Source organism: Mustelus asterias, chromosome 25 (genome assembly GCF_964213995.1).
Source record: "Mustelus asterias chromosome 25, sMusAst1.hap1.1, whole genome shotgun sequence".
NCBI lineage: Eukaryota > Metazoa > Chordata > Chondrichthyes > Carcharhiniformes > Triakidae > Mustelus > Mustelus asterias.
In genome coordinates, this window is record NC_135825.1 from 324,529 (window position 1) to 341,679 (window position 17,151).

Below are 17,151 nucleotides of genomic sequence, written 5' to 3' on the forward strand. Positions count from 1 at the left end.
CTTCGGCCCTCCAAGCCTGTGCCGCTCCTTGGTCCAACTAGACCAATCGTTTGTATCCCTCCATTCCCAGGCTGCTCATGTGACTATCCAGGCAAGTCTTAAACGATGTCAGCATGCCTGCCTCCACCACCCTACTTGGCAGCGCATTCCAGGCCCCCATCACCCTCTGTGTAAAAAACGTCCCTCTGATGTCTGAGTTATACTTCGCCCCTCTCAGCTTGAGCCCGTGACCCCTCGTGATCGTCACCTCCGACCTGGGAAAAAGCTTCCCACTGTTCACCCTATCTATACCCTTCATAATCTTGTACACCTCTATTAGATCTCCCCTCATTCTCCGTCTTTCCAAGGAGAACAACCCCAGTCTACCCAATCTCTCCTCATAGCTAAGACCCTCCATACCAGGCAACATCCTGGTAAACCTTCTCTGCACTCTCTCCAATGCCTCCACGTCCTTCTGGTAGTGCGGCGACCAGAACTGGACTCAGTACTCCAAATGTGGCCTAACCAGCGTTCTATACAGCTGCATCATCAGACTCCAGCTTTTATACTCTATACCCCGTCCTATAAAGGCAAGCATACCATATGCCTTCTTCACCACCTTCTCCACCTGTGTTGCCACCTTCAAGGATTTGTGGACTTGCACACCTAGGTCCCTCTGTGTTTCTATACTCCTGATGACTCTGCCATTTATTGTATAACTCCTCCCTACATTATTTCTTCCAAAATGCATCACTTCGCATTTATCCGGATTAAATTCCATCTGCCACCTCTCCGCCCAATTTTCCAGCCTATCTATATCCTGCTGTATTGCCCGACAATGCTCTTCGCTCTCCGCAATTCCAGCCATCTTCGTGTCATCCGCAAACTAGCTGATTACACCAGTTACACCTTCTTCCAAATCATTTATATATATCACAAATAGCAGAGGTCCCAGTACAGAGCCCTGCGGAACACCACTGGTCACAGACCTCCAGCCGGAAAAAGACCCTTCGACCACTACCCTCTGTCTCCTATGGCCAATTCATGTAAATTGAGTCTGTGTCTTATAAGTTCTGTTTGTGAACAGAATTCCCACTCACCTGAAGAAGGGGCTCAGAGCCTCGAAAGCTTGTGTGGCTTTTGCTACCAAATAAACCTGTTGGACTTTAACCTGGTGTTGTTAAACTTCTTCCTATGGCCAAGCCAGTTCTCCACCCATCTAGCCACTTCTCCTTGTATCCCATGAGTCTTAACCTTCTTAACCAACCTGCCATGTGGGACTTTGTCAAATGCCTTACTGAAATCCATATAGACGACATCCACGGCCCTTCCTCCATCAACCGTTTTTGTCACTTCCTCAAAAAACTCCACCAAATTTGTAAGGCACGACCTCCCTCTCACAAAACCATGCTGTCTGTCACTAATGAGATTGTTCTGAGAAGATCACAGAAAACTCTCAGAAAGACTCGAAGAACTCCTGTTGGGATCGATGAGTGTCTGATGATGTTCACTCTAACTCAATTAATCTGCCACCCTCACCAGTAATTACGCAACCCCACCTGCCACTCTGAGGACCAGGTGAAAGAAACCTTCTATTCCCAAGTGAACTCCCTCCAGCATCTATATCATTCCAGCCAAAGGTCACATTTCTCACTGATTTCAATGTCAGGGTGAGGATATCACACCCTTTGAATGGTGATCGTTGTAAAGTATGGAGTTAGAAAGTCAATTCCATCAGTTTATGTCTCCTTACCCTTTGTACTGAACCAATCCTGCGGTGACTAACACATTTCTGTTAAAGAAACGGTTTCAGACATCCTGGTAATATCCACGATCAAAGCTTCAGCACTTTATCGATGATGACACTCAGGGCAAGGGATCAGAAAGATGTAAATATTACATAGAACATAGAACATAGAACAGTACAGCACAGAACAGGCCCTTCGGCCCACGATGTAGTGCCGAGCTTTATCTGACACCAAGATCAAGCTATCCCACTCCCTATCATCCTGGTGTGCTCCATGTGCCTATCCAATAACCGCTTAAATGTTCCTAAAGTGTCTGACTCCACTATCACTGCAGGCAGTCCATTCCACACCCCAACCACTCTCTGCGTAAAGAACCTACCTCTGATATCCTTCCTATATCTCCCACCACGAACCCTATAGTTAGCTCCATCCACCTGAGGAAATAGTCTTTGAACGTTCACTCTATCTATCCCCTTCATCATTTTATAAACCTCTATTAAGTCTCCCCTCAGCCTCCTCCGCTCCAGAGAGAACAGCCCTAGCTCCCTCAACCTTTCCTCATAAGACCTACCCTCCAAACCAGGCAGCATCCTGGTAAATCTCCTCTGCACTCTTTCCAGCGCTTCCACATCCTTCTTATAGTGAGGTGACCAGAACTGCACACAATACTCCAAATGTGGTCTCACCAAGGTCCTGTACAGTTGCAGCATAACCCCACGGCTCTTAAACTCCAACCCCCTGTTAATAAAAGCTAACACACTATAGGCCTTCTTCACAGCTCTATCCACTTGAGTGGCAACCTTTAGAGATCTGTGGATATGAACCCCAAGATCTCTCTGTTCCTCCACAGTCTTCAGAACCCTACCTTTGACCCTGTAATCCACATTTAAATTAGTCCTACTGATGCGCGATTAAATCACTCGGGAGGCTAGAATGTACCCGGGAAATAAAGGCTTTTATTACTGACAAGAACGGAGCACACTATATACAATACAATCCCAGACTAAAGGGTCTCCAGGCAGTGCAGTGACCTTTATACTTCCCCTGGTAGGCGGAGCCAACTGGAGTGTACCACAGAACAATATCAACAGGTAGAACAGCCCAACCCTAACACCAACAGTAATTACAGTAACATATCTACAAACCCCATAGTGCTGACCATCCATGGCTCAGCACTCATAGTGGTAACCAACTATGGTTCACCACACCTACCAAAATGAATCACCTCACATTTATCAGGGTTAAACTCCATTTGCCATTTTTCAGCCCAGCTTTGCATCCTATCTATGTCTCTTTGCAGCCTACAACAGCCCTCCACCTCACCCACTACTCCACCAATCTTGGTGTCATCAGCAAATTTACTGATCCACCCTTCAGCCCCCTCCTCTAAGTCATTAATAAAAATCACAAAGAGCAGAGGACCAAGCACTGATCCCTGTGGCACTCCGCTAGCAACATGCCTCCAATCCGAAAATTTTCCATCCACCACCACTCTCTGTCTGCGATCAGACAGCCAGTTACCTATCCAATCGGCCAACTTTCCCTCTATCCCACACCTCCTCACTTTCATCATAAGCCGACCATGGGGGACCTTATCAAACATCTTACTAAAATCCATGTATATGACATCAACTGCCCTACCTTCATCAACACACTTAGTTACCACCTCAAAAAATTCAATCAAATTTGTGAGGCACGACTTGCCCTTCACGAATCCATGCTGACTATCCCGGATTAATCCGCATCTTTCTAAATGGTCGTAAATCCCATCCCTAAAGACCTTTTCCATCAATTTACCAACCACCGAAGTAAGACTAACCGGTCCATAATTACCAGGGTCATTTCTATTCCCTTTCTTAAACAGAGGAACAACATTCGTCACTCTCCAGTCCTCTGGCACCATCCCCGTGGACAGCGAGGACCCAAAGATCAAAGCCAAAGGCTCTGCAATCTCATCCCTTGCCTCCCAAAGAATCCTAGGATATATTTCATCAGGCTCAGGGGACTTATCGACCTTCAGTTTATTCAAAACTGCCAGGACATCCTCCCTCCGAACATCTATTTCCTCTAGCCTATTAGCCTGTAACACCTTCTCTTCCTCAAAAACATGGCCCCTCTCCTTGGTGAACACTGAAGAAAAGTATTCATTCATCACCTCGCCTATCTCTACTGACTCCATACACAAGTTCCCATTACTGTCCTTGACCGGCCCTAACCTCACCCTGGTCATTCTTTTATTCCTCACATAAGAGTAAAAAGCCTTGGGGTTTTCCTTGATCCGACCCACCAAGGACTTCTCATGTCCCCTCCTAGCTCTCCTAAGCCCCTTTTTCAGCTCGTTCCTTGCTAACTTGTAACCCTCAATCGAGCCATCTGAACCTTGTTTCCTCATCCCTACATAAGCTTCCCGCTTCCTTTTCACAAGACATTCCACCTCTTTCGTGAACCATGGTTCCCTCACTCGGCCATTTCCTCCCTGCCTGACAGGGACATACCTATCAAGGACACCCAGTATTTGTTCCTTCAAAAAGTTCCACTTTTCATTAGTGCCTTTCCCTGACAGTTTCTGTTCCCAACTTATGCCCCCTAATTCTTGCCTAATCGCATCATAATTACCTCTCCCCCAATAGTAAACCTTGCCCTGCCGTACGGCCCTATCCCTCTCCATTGCAATAACAAAAGACACCGAATTGTGGTCACTATCCCCAAAGTGCTCTCCCACAACCAAATCTAACACTTGGCCCGGTTCATTTCCCAGTACCAAATCCAATGTGGCCTCACCTCTTGTCGGCCTATCCACATATTGTGTCAGGAAACCCTCCTGCACACACTGCACAAAAGGTGCCCCATCCGAACTATTTGACCTACAAAGGTTCCAATCAATATTTGGAAAGTTAAAGTCCCCCATGACAACTACCCTGTGATCCCCACACATATCCATAATCTGCTTAGCAATTTCTTCCTCCACATCTCTATTACTATTTGGGGGCCTATAGTAAACTCCTAACAATGTGACCGCTCCTTTCCTATTTCTAACCTCAGCCCATATTACCTCAGTGTGCAGATCCCCCTCGAAGTGCCTTTCCGCAGCCGTTAAACTATCCTTGATTAACAATGCCACTCCTCCACCTCTTTTACCAGCTTCCCTACACTTAGTGAAACATCTATACCCCGGAACGTCCAACAACCATTCCTGTCCTTGTTCTACCCACGTCTCCGTAATGGCCACAACATCGTAGTCCCAAGTATCAATCCACGCCCCAAGTTCATCTACCTTGTTCCGGATGCTCCTTGCATTGAAATTAGTTTAAAACCCCCTGAAGAGCCATATCAAATTTCCGTCCTGGGATATTGGTGCCCCTCTGGTTCAGGTGCACCCCGTCCTGTTTGTACAGGTCCCACCTTCCCCAGAATGTGTTCCAATTATCCACGTATCTGAAACCCTCCCTCCTACACCATCCCTGCAACCACATGTTTAACTGCACTCTCTCTCTGTTCCTCAATTCACTATCACGTGGCATCGGCAACGTACCAGAGATGACCACATGTTTTGTCTTGGCTCTCAGCTTCCAGCCGAGCTCCCGAAATTCCTGTTTTAAATCCCCGTCCCTTCTCTTACCTATGTCGTTGGTACCAATGTGCACCACGACTTGTGACTGTTTCCCCTCCCCCTTAAGAATCCGGAAAACACAGTCCGAGACGTCACGGACCTTGGCATCCGGTAGGCAACATACCATCCGTGAGTCTCTTTTGCTGCCACAGAACCTCCTATCTATCCCTCTAACTAACGAGTCCCCAATAACTATCGCCCTCCCGCTCTCCCCCTTTCCCTCCCGAGCCACAGAGACGGACACATGTTGTGGTTACAGCAGCTGAATGTTGGACATCTCACTGACTCATTCACACGATATTGATACTGAAGCTGCCTCCAGAAAGGAGACAACCTCAGTGTGAATGAAGAAACTCTGAACTTTCCAGTCTGACAGGTTCAAGAAAGAACAAACCGATAGAAACCCACAAAACCCTTGGTGGCCAGGCCACCAAGCAACGTCCAAGATGATTTGATTTGATTTATTATTGTCACATGACCTCAGACTTTCATTGTGTGCCTGGTTCACGCCCGAATCAGGAAACCATAACTCTGTCCAAACGGTTTGGATTCGGAGAGTGGGTCAGATACATCCCACTTCAAACTGGAGAATCGTGTGGACATTTGGCAATATTCCCTTGACCTTTCTCCTCCTGTGGTATCTGGAGCTGCTTTCATGCCCTTTTCCAAAGCTCCGCCTGCTTTAATTGAAACCTTTTTTGTTTTATTTGATTCTCCCTCATTCACCATCGATCAGGTCCATGCTCCGGTCACTCACCTTTCCAGACGGAGTTAACCCCGTGCTGACCCTCCCTGACATGCTGTCACACTTACTGAACTAACAGACTGTGCGCTATGATCCCAGCATAAAGATGTCTACTTCCCAGCTATTTATTTGAACGATATCCCGGCTATGTGTCCTCACAGCCCTTGTGCTGTGATTTCAACACTCGCTGATGCTGTTACCAGTTTGTGGTCTGACCAGAATTTCTGGGGTGATCTTGTGTCACGTAGCACAATCTAAGACCATTCACCATATTGTTACTGTTCTGAACCTCACTGCAGCCTCAGTGCCTGGGACTGCTGTACAGGAAGTGGTCTTTATAATGATAGATTAATGATACAATTAGAGATTGTGTAAACACATTGAAGATTCATTTATTGAGACCTGGTACTTGAGAACAGATATACTTGGGTATAAATCTTGAGGATATCAGAGCTGTGTGTGTACTCTGCTTCAGAGCAAAACTGAAACTAAAACTGGTTGGCCTGACACACTTCCTTTCCAATGATGTCACACTGCAATCCCTCACAAAGGCAAATGACATCAAGCTGCATAATCCTGGCTTGGTCACTCCTTCCTCATGTCTCCACATCCCCCAAAACTGGATTTATGAACATTTAGAGAAGTTTAGTATGCTCAAAAGTAGTCAGCACGGCTTTGTCAAAGGCAAATCGTGCCTTACGAGCCTGGTGGAGTTCTTTGAAAATGTGACTAAACACATTGACGAAGGAAAAGCGGTAGATGTGGTTTACATGGACTTCAGCAAGGCGTTCGATAAGGTCCTCCATGCAAGAACTCTCGAGAAAGTGAGACGGCATGGGATCCAAGGGGCTGTTGCCTTGTGGATCCAGAACTGGCTTGCCTGCAGAAGGCAGAGAGTGGTTGTAGATGGGTCTTTTTCTGAATGGAGGTCGGTCACCAGTGGAGTACCCCAGGGATCTGTTCTGGGACCCTTGCTGTTTGTCATTTTCATAAATGACCTGGATGAGGAAGCGGAGGGATGGGTTGGTAAGTTTGTCGACGACACGAAGGTTGGTGGTGTTGTGGATAGTTTGGAGGGATGTCAGAAGCTGCAGCGAGACATAGATAGGATGCAAGACTGGGCGGAGAAGTGGCAGATGGACTTCAACCCGGATAAATGTGTAGTGGTCCATTTTGGCAGGTCAAATGGGATGAAGGAGTATAATATCAAGGGTAAGACTCTTAGTACTATAGAGGATCAGAAGGACCTTGGGGTCCGGGTCCATAAGACTCTTAAATCGGCCTCCCAGGTAGAGGAGGTGGTTAAGAAGGCATATGGTGTGCTGGCCTTCATCAATCGAGGGATTGAATTTAGGAGTCGGGAGATAATGATGCAGTTTTATAAGACCCTCGTCAGACCCCACTTAGAGTACTGTGCTCAGTTCTAGTCGCCTCATTACAGGAGGGATGTGGAAATTATTGAAAGGGTGCAGAGAAGATTTACAAGGATGTTGCCTGGATTGGTTGGCATGCCTTATGAGGATAGGTTGAGGGAGCTCGGTCTTTTCTCCTTGAAGAGATGAAGGATGAGAGGTGACCTGATAGAGATGTACAAGATGTTGAGAGGTATAGATCGGGTGGATTCTCGGAGGCTTTTTCCCAGGGCTGAAATGGCTGCTACGAGAGGACACAGGTTTAAGGTGCTGGGGAGTAGGTACAGAGGAGATGTCAGGGGTAAGTTTTTCACTCAGAGGGTGGTGGGTGAGTGGGATTGGCTGCCCTCAGTGGTGATGGAGGCAAACACGATAGGGTCTTTTAAGAGACTTCTGGATGAGTACATGGAACGTAATAGGATTGAGGGTTATAGGTAAACCTATATATAGGCCTAGGTAGGTAGGGACATGACCGGCGAAAGTTGTGGGCCGAAGGGCCTGTTTGTGCTGTATTTTTTTCTATGTTCTATGTTCTAAACTCTTCTCCCCCACTTCCATCCCTCACTTCTCCCTCATCCTGTTTTCCATGCCCCACTCCATCTCCCTCATCTTCGCCTGTTTTTATCTTCCCTCTCTCCCTGACTTACCCCACTGTCTTTCACAGCCATTCAGCCCACCATCGCCTTGTCTCTGCACCCCCTCCCACCCTGTCTCCTGATTGGCAGCCCCCCTTTTCGCTTTCCCTAATTTCCAGCTTCATGTTCCTCATGTCCTTGGCTCCTCTTCCCCCCAATCTCCCACCGGTTTTGCCCTCTATATTCTCACCTCCCTCCCCCATCACTCCTTTCCTTATTTATGGTAGCACAGTGGTTAGCACTGCTGCTTCACAGCGCCAGGGACCCGCGTTCAATTCCCGGCTCGGGTCACTGTCTGCGTGGAATTTGCACGTGCTCCCCGTGTCTGCGTGGGTTTCCTCTGGGTGCTCTTGTTTCCTCCCACAGTCTGAAAAATGTGCTGGTTAGGGTGCATTGACCCGAACAGGTGCCGGACCGTGGCGACTCGAGGAATTTCACAGTAACTTCATTGCAGTGTTAATGTAAGCCTTACCTGTGACTAATAAATAAACTTTAACTACTTTTTTCAGCACTGTCTCACTGCCCTCTGCTCCTCTTCAGAAGTGGAATTCCTGGCTAATTATTGCCTTCACCACAGGAATTCCATTTAAATCCCTCTGAGCCAAGTGCAAACTCAACATCGAATGGGAATCAGGACTTGTCACCAGATAAAGGACAGCAGTCACTGATTGGATTTGATTCCAACATGAACAATTTCCAGATTGGCCACTGGATGGTGCTATTGGGTCACAAGTGAAGGATTACCACTGAAGCTATTCCTGATTGGGGTGTGAGGCCAGTAAGAAAATCCATCAGAATTCGAGAGGATGTCACTGACAGGAAGAGTTTAACCAGTCGCAGCTTTTTTCTTTGGAAAAGGGAAAACGGAGATAAAGCTGGTTGAAGATGATTAATTTATGGGGGAGTTTAAACGCTGAAAATGAGGAAACAGCTTTTGTTTATCAGAGTCCAGAACAAGGTGACATAAACATTAGGAAGTTACTAACGGAACCAGGGAAGAGTTTAGGAGGAACCGGTCTGAGTGACCCACTGCTCCTCTCTCTCTCTCTCTCTCTGTGAGTGCTGGAAATCTTAAAGCGCATCAAGGTAGATAAATCCCTGGGACCTGATGAGGTATATCCCAGGACATTGTGGGAGGTTAGGGAGGAAATTGCAGGTCCCCCAGCCGAGATATTTGAATCATCGATAGTCACGGGTGAGGTGCCTGAAGATTGGAGAGTGGCAAATGTTGTGCCTTTGTTTAAAAAGGGCTGCAGGGAAAAGCCTGGGAATGACAGGCCGGTGAGCCTCACATCTGTGGCGGGTAAATTGTTGGAAGGTATTTTGAGAGACAGGATCTACAGGCATTTAGAGATGCAAGGACTGATTAGGGAGAGTCAGCATGGCTTTGTGAGTGGAAAATCATGTCTCACAAATTTGATTGAGTTTTTTGAAGGGGTAACCAAGAAGGTAGATGAGGGCAGTGCAGTTGATGTTGTCTACATGGACTTTAGCAAGGCCTTTGACAAGGTACCGCATGGTAGGTTGTTGCATAAGGTTAAATCTCACGGGATCCAGGGTGAGGTATCTAAATGGATACAAAATTGGCTTCTGGGTGGTTGTAGAGAGTTGTTTTTCAAACTGGAGGCCTGTGACCAGCGGTGTGCCTCAGGAATCAGTGCTGGTCCACTGTTATTTGTCATTTATATTAATGATTTGGATGAGAATTTAGGAGGCATAGTTAGTAAGTTTGCAGATGACACTAAGATTGGTGGCATGGTGGACAGTGAAGAAGGCTATCTCGGATTGCAATGGGATCTTGATCAATTGGGCCAGTGGGCTGACGAATGGCAGATGGAGTTTAATTTAGACAAATGTGAGGTGATGCATTTTGGTAGATTGAACCAGGGCAGGACTTACTCTGTTAATGGTAGGGCATTGGGGAGAGTTACAGAACAAAGAGATCTGGGGTACAGGTTCATAGCTCCTTGAAAGTGGAGTCACAGGTGGCCAGAGTGGTGAAGAAGGCATTCGGCATGCTTGGTTTCATCGGTCAGAACAGGAATACAGGAGTTGGGACGTCGTGTTGAAGTTGTACAAGACATTGGTAAGGCCACTTGGAATACTGTGTGCAATTCTGGTCACCCTATTATAGAAAGGATATTATTAAACTAGAAAGAATGCAGAAAGGATTTACTAGGATGCTACCGGAACTTGATGATTTGAGATATAAGGAGAGGTTGGATAGACATGGAGTTTTTTCCCTGGAGTGTAGGAGGCTAAGGGGTGATCTGATAGAGATCTATAAAATAATGAGGGGCATAGATCAGCTAGATAGTCAATATCTTTTCCCAAAAGGTTGGGGAGTCTTAAAGTAAGGGCATAGGTTTAAGGTGAGAGGGGAGAGATACAAAAGGGTCCAGAGGGGCAGTTTTTTCACAGAGGTTAGTGAGTGTCTGGAACAGGCTGCCAGAGGTAGTAGTAGAGGCGGGTACAATTTTGTCTTTTAAAAAGCGTTTAGACAGTTACATGGGTACGATGGGTATCGAGGGATATCAGTCAAATGTGGGCAATTGGGACTAACTTAGTGGTTAAAAAAAAGGGGCGGCATGGACAAGTTGGGCCAAAGAGCCTGTTTCCATGCTGTAAACCTCTATGACTCTATGTGACCCACTGCTCCTCTCTCTCTCTGTGAGTGATCTCATTGCCCTCTCTCGATTCTGGGTGCTGGTTGCCTCTTCCAGGTCTTTCCAGCCGCATGTGTGCAGGTACAGTGAGTGATTCAGATGGCAAATGGAATGTTGCCATTTACTGTAAGGGAATGGAATATAAACGTTTTGAAGTTTTGCTACAGGGCCTTGTTGAAACACACCTGGAGTACTGTGTGCAGATTTGGTCTCCTTTTTGGAAGAAGTTTATGTTCACATTAGAATGTATTCCAAAAGGATTCGCTTGACTTATTCCTGTGATGAATGGCTTATCCAGCAATGAAATGTTGAGCAGTTTGTGTCTGTACTGACTGGAGTTTAAAGGAATGGAAAGTGATGTCACTGAAACTACAAAGTCCTGAGGAGATTTGACTGGGGGAACTCTCTGAGGATGTTTCCCTTTTGGAGGGATTCGAGAACCTCGGGGCATAATGGACAGAATTTTACCGACACGTCCACCCAAGGTTTGTATGATCCAGGATAATGGAGAATGCCTCCAAATTGGGACAGGCGTGCCAGTAAAATTCCAGCCAATGTCTCCCTGTTCAGACGGAGTTACCGACATTCCTTAATGTGCGGAATTCTCTTCCCCAGAGAGTAGTGGAGGCTGGATCATTGTATTTATTCATGACTTGGTCAGGTGTTTGATTGACAAGGGAGTCCAGAGTAATGGGGGAACAGACAGGAAAGTGGAATTGAGACCACAGTCAGATCCGCCCTGATCTTATTAATGGTGCAGCAGGCTCAAAGGGCCGAATGGCCTACACCTGTCTTAAGTCCTAAATAAACAAATGAGACTGACAGATAGACAGGGAGGAACATTGTGCACACAGGAGAGAGCAGCGTATATACTGGAGGGAGCAGTGTGTATACTGGAGAGAGCAGTGTGTATACTGGAGGGAGCAGTGTGCATACTGGAGGGAGCAGTATGTATACTGGAGGGAGCAGTGCGTATACTGGAGGGAGCAGTATGTATACTGGAGGGAGCAGTATGTATACTGGAGGGAGCAGTGCGTATACTGGAGGGAGCAGTGCGTATACTGGAGGGAGCAGTGCGTATACTGGAGGGAGCAGTGCGTATACTGGAGGGAGCAGTGCGTATACTGGAGGGAGCAGTGCGTATACTGGAGGGAGCAGTGTGTATACTGGAGAGAGCAGCGTATATACTGGAGGGAGCAGTGCGTATACTGGAGGGAGCTGTATGTATACTGGAGGGAGCAGTATGTATACTGGAGGGAGCAGTGTGTATACTGGGGGGAGCAGTGTGTATACTGGAGGGAGCAGTGTGCATATTGGAGAAAGCAGCATGTATACTGGAGGGAGCAGTGTGTATACTGGAGAGAGCAGTGTGTATACTGGAGGGAGCAGTGTGTATACTGGAGGGAGCAGTGTGTATACTGGAGAGAGCAGTGTGTATACTGGAGAGAGCAGTATGTATACTGGAGGGAGCAGTGTATATACTGGAGAGAGCAGTGTGTATACTGGAGAGAGCCCGAGTGTATACTGAAGAGAGCAGTGTGTATACTGGAGGGAGCAGTGTGTATACTGGAGGGAGCAGTGTGTATACTGGAGAGAGCAGTGTGTATACTGGAGAGAGCAGTATGTATACTGGAGGGAGCAGTGTGTATACTGGAGGGAGCAGTGTGTATACTGGAGGGAGCAGTGTGTATACTGGGGGGAGCAGTGTGTATACTGGAGGGAACAGTGTGTATACTGGAGAAAGCAGTGTGCATATTGGAGAAAGCAGCATGTATACTGGAGGGAGCAGTGTGTATACTGGAGAGAGCAGTGTGTATACTGGAGGGAGCAGTGTGTATACTGGAGAGAGCAGTGTGTATACTGGAGAGAGCAGTGTGTATACTGGAGAGAGCAGTGTGTATACTGGAGGGAGCAGTGTGTATACTGGAGGGAGCAGTGTGTATACTGGGGGGAGCAGTGTATATACTGGGGGGAGCAGTGTGTATACTGGAGTGAGCAGTGTGTATATTGGAGACAGCAGTGTGTATACTGGAGAGAGCAGTGTGTATACTGGAGGGAGCAGTGTGTATATTGGAGACAGCAGTGTGTATACTGGAGAGAGCAGTGTGTATACTGGAGGGAGCAGTGTGTATACTGGAGGGAGCAGTGTGTATACTGGGGGGAGCAGTGTATATACTGGGGGGAGCAGTGTGTATACTGGAGTGAGCAGTGTGTATATTGGAGACAGCAGTGTGTATACTGGAGAGAGCAGTGTGTATACTGGAGGGAGCAGTGTGTATACTGGAAAGAGCAGTGTGTATACTGGAAAGAGCAGTGTGTATACTGGAGGGAGCAGTGTGTATACTGGAGGGAGCAGTGTGTATACTGGAGGGAGCAGTATGTATACTGGAGAGAGCAGTGTGTATACTGGAGGGAGCAGTGTGTATACTGGAAAGAGCAGTGTGTATACTGGAAAGAGCAGTGTGTATACTGGAGGGAGCAGTGTGTATACTGGAGAGAGCAGTGTGTATACTGGAGGGAGCAGTGTGTATATTGGAGACAGCAGTGTGTATACTGGAGAGAGCAGTGTGTATACTGGAGGGAGCAGTGTGTATACTGGAGGGAGCAGTATGTATACTGGAGAGAGCAGTGTGTATACTGGAGGGAGCAGTGTGTATACTGGAAAGAGCAGTGTGTATACTGGAAAGAGCAGTGTGTATACTGGAGGGAGCAGTGTGTATACTGGAGAGAGCAGTGTGTATACTGGAGGGAGCAGTGTGTATACTGGAGGGAGCAGTATGTATACTGGAGGGAGCTGTGTGTATACTGGAGAGAGCTGTGTGTATACTGGAGAGAGCAGTGTGTATACTGAAGAGAGCAGTGTGTATACTGGAGAGAGCCCGAGTGTATACTGGAGAGAGCAGTGTGTATACTGGACAAAGCAGTGTGTATACTGGAGAGAGCAGTGTATATACTGGAGAGATCAATGTGTATACCGGAGGGAGCAGTGTGTATACCGGAGGGAGCAGTGTATATACTGTAGGGAGCAGTGTGTATACTAGAGGGAGCAGTGTGTATACTGGAGGGAACAATGTGTATACTGGAGGGAGCTGTGTGTATACCGGAGAGAGCAGTGCATATACTGGAGATAGCAGTATGTATACTGGAGGGAGCAGTGTGTATATTGGAGAGAGCAGTGTGTATACTGGAGGGAGCAGTGTGTATACCGGAGGGGGCAGTGTGTATACTGGAGGGAGCAGTGTGTATACTGAAGAGAGCAGTGTGTATACTGAAGAGAGCAGTGTGTATACTGAAGAGAGCAGTGTGTATACTGAAGAGAGCAGTGTGTATACTGGAGAGAGCAGTGTGTATACTGGAGGGAGCAGTGTGTATACCGGAGGGAGCAGTGTGTATACTGAAGAGAGCAGTGTGTATACTGAAGAGAGCAGTGTGTATACTGAAGAGAGCAGTGTGTATACTGGAGAGAGCAGTGTGTATACTGGAGAGAGCAGTGTGTATACTGAAGAGAGCAGTGTGTATACTGGAGGGAGCAGTGTGTATACTGGAGAGAGCAGTGTGTATACTGGAGGGAGCAGTGTGTATACCGGAGGGAGCAGTGTGTATACTGGAGGGAGCAGTGTGTATACTGAAGAGAGCAGTGTGTATACTGAAGAGAGCAGTGTGTATACTGGAGGGAGCAGTGTGTATACTGAAGAGAGCAGTGTGTATACTGAAGAGAGCAGTGTGTATACTGAAGAGAGCAGTGTGTATACTGGAGGGAGCAGTGTGTATACTGAAGAGAGCAGTGTGTATACTGGAGAGAGCAGTGTGTATACTGGAGAGAGCAGTGTGTATACTGGAGAGAGCAGTGTGTATACTGGAGAGAGCAGTGTGTATACTGGAGGGAGCAGTGTGTATACTGGAGAGAGCAGTGTGTATACTGGAGAGAGCAGTGTGTATACTGGAGGGAGCAGTGTGTATACTGGAGGGAGCAGTGTGTATACTGAAGAGAGCAGTGTGTATACTGGAGAGAGCAATGTGTATACTGGAGAGAGCAGTGTGTATACTGGAGAGAGCAGTGTGTATACTGGAGGGAGCAGTGTGTATACTGGAGGGAGCAGTGTGTATACTGGAGGGAGCAGTGTGTATACCGGAGGGAGCAGTGTGTATACTGAAGAGAGCAGTGTGTATACTGGAGAGAGCAGTGTGTATACTGGAGGGAGCAGTGTGTATACCGGAGGGAGCAGTGTGTATACTGGAGGGAGCAGTGTGTATACTGAAGAGAGCAGTGTGTATACTGAAGAGAGCAGTGTGTATACTGGAGGGAGCAGTGTGTATACTGAAGAGAGCAGTGTGTATACTGGAGAGAGCAGTGTGTATACTGGAGAGAGCACTGTGTATACTGGAGGGAGCAGTGTGTATACTGAAGAGAGCAGTGTGTATACTGGAGAGAGCAGTGTGTATACAGGAGGGAGCAGTGTGTATACTGAAGAGAGCAGTGTGTATACTGAAGAGAGCAGTGTGTATACTGGAGGGAGCAGTGTGTATACTGGAGGGAGCAGTGTGTATACTGAAGAGAGCAGTGTGTATACTGAAGAGAGCAGTGTGTATACTGGAGGGAGCAGTGTGTATACTGGAGGGAGCAGTGTGTATACTGAAGAGAGCAGTGTGTATACTGGAGGGAGCAGTGTGTATACTGGAGGGAGCAGTGTGTATACTGAAGAGAGCAGTGTGTATACTGAAGAGAGCAGTGTGTATACTGGAGGGAGCAGTGTGTATACCGGAGGGAGCAGTGTGTATACTGGAGGGAGCAGTGTATATACTGAAGAGAGCAGTGTGTATACTGAAGAGAGCAGTGTGTATACTGAAGAGAGCAGTGTGTATACTGGAGGGAGCAGTGTGTATACTGAAGAGAGCAGTGTGTATACTGGAGGGAGCAGTGTGTATACTGGAGGGAGCAGTGTGTATACTGAAGAGAGCAGTGTGTATACTGGAGAGAGCAGTGTGTATACTGGAGGGAGCAGTGTGTATACTGGAGAGAGCAGTGTGTATACTGGAGGGAGCAGTGTGTATACTGGAGAGAGCAGTGTGTATACTGAAGAGAGCAGTGTGTATACTGAAGAGAGCAGTGTGTATACTGGAGAGAGCAGTGTGTATACTGAAGAGAGCAGTGTGTATACTGGAGAGAGCAGTGTGTATACTGGAGGGAGCAGTGTGTATACTGGAGAGAGCAGTGTGTATACTGAAGAGAGCAGTGTGTATACCGGAGGGAGCAGTGTGTATACCGGAGGGAGCAGTGTATATACTGAAGAGAACAGTATACTACAGGATTGCAGCGGACTGAGAAGATTGAGTTTGTTGACATTAAGAAAGAAGATGTGTTGGAAATTTTGAATAGCATCAAGATAGATAAGTCGCCGGGACCGGATGGGATGTACCCCAGGTTACTGTGGGAGGCGAGGGAAGAGATTGCAGAGCCTCTGGCGATGATCTTTACATCATCGATGGAGACGGGAGAGGTTCGGGAGGATTGGAGGATTGCGGATGTGGTTCCTATATTCAAGAAAGGGAATAGGGATAGCCCAGGAAATTACCGACCGGTGAGTCTAACCTCAGTGGTTGGTAAGTTGATGGTGAAGTTCCTGAGGGACAGGATTTATGAACATTTAGAGAAGTTTAGTATGCTCAAAAGTAGTCAGCACGGCTTTGTCAAAGGCAAATCGTGCCTTACGAGCCTGGTGGAGTTCTTTGAAAATGTGACTAAACATGTTGACGAAGGAAAAGCGGTAGATGTGGTTTACATGGACTTCAGCAAGGCATTCGATAAGGTCCCCCATGCAAGACTTCTCGAGAAAGAGAGAGGGCAAGGGATCCAAGGGGCTGTTGCCTTGTGGATCCAGAACTGGCTTGCCTGCAGAAGGCAGAGAGTGGTTGTAGATGGGTCTTTTTCTGAATGGAGGTCGGTCACCAGTGGAGTGCCCCAGGGATCTGTTCTGGGACCCTTGCTGTTTGTCATTTTCATAAATTACCTGGATGAGGAAGTGGAGGGATGGGTTGGTAAGTGTGCCGACGACACGAAGGTTGGTGGTGTTGTGGATAGTTTGGAGGGATGTCAGAAGCTGCAGCGTGACATTGATAGGATGCAAGACTGGGCGGAGAAGTGGCAGATGGACTTCAAACCGGATAAATGCGTAGTGGTCCATTTTGGCAGGTCAAATGGGATGAAGGAGTATAATATCAAGGGAAAGACTCTTAGCAGTGTAGAGGATCAGAAGGACCTTGGGGTCTGGGTCCATAGGACTCTTAAATCGGCCTCGCAGGTAGAGGAGGTGGTTAAGAAGGCGTATGGTGTGCTGGCCTTCATCAATTGAGGGATT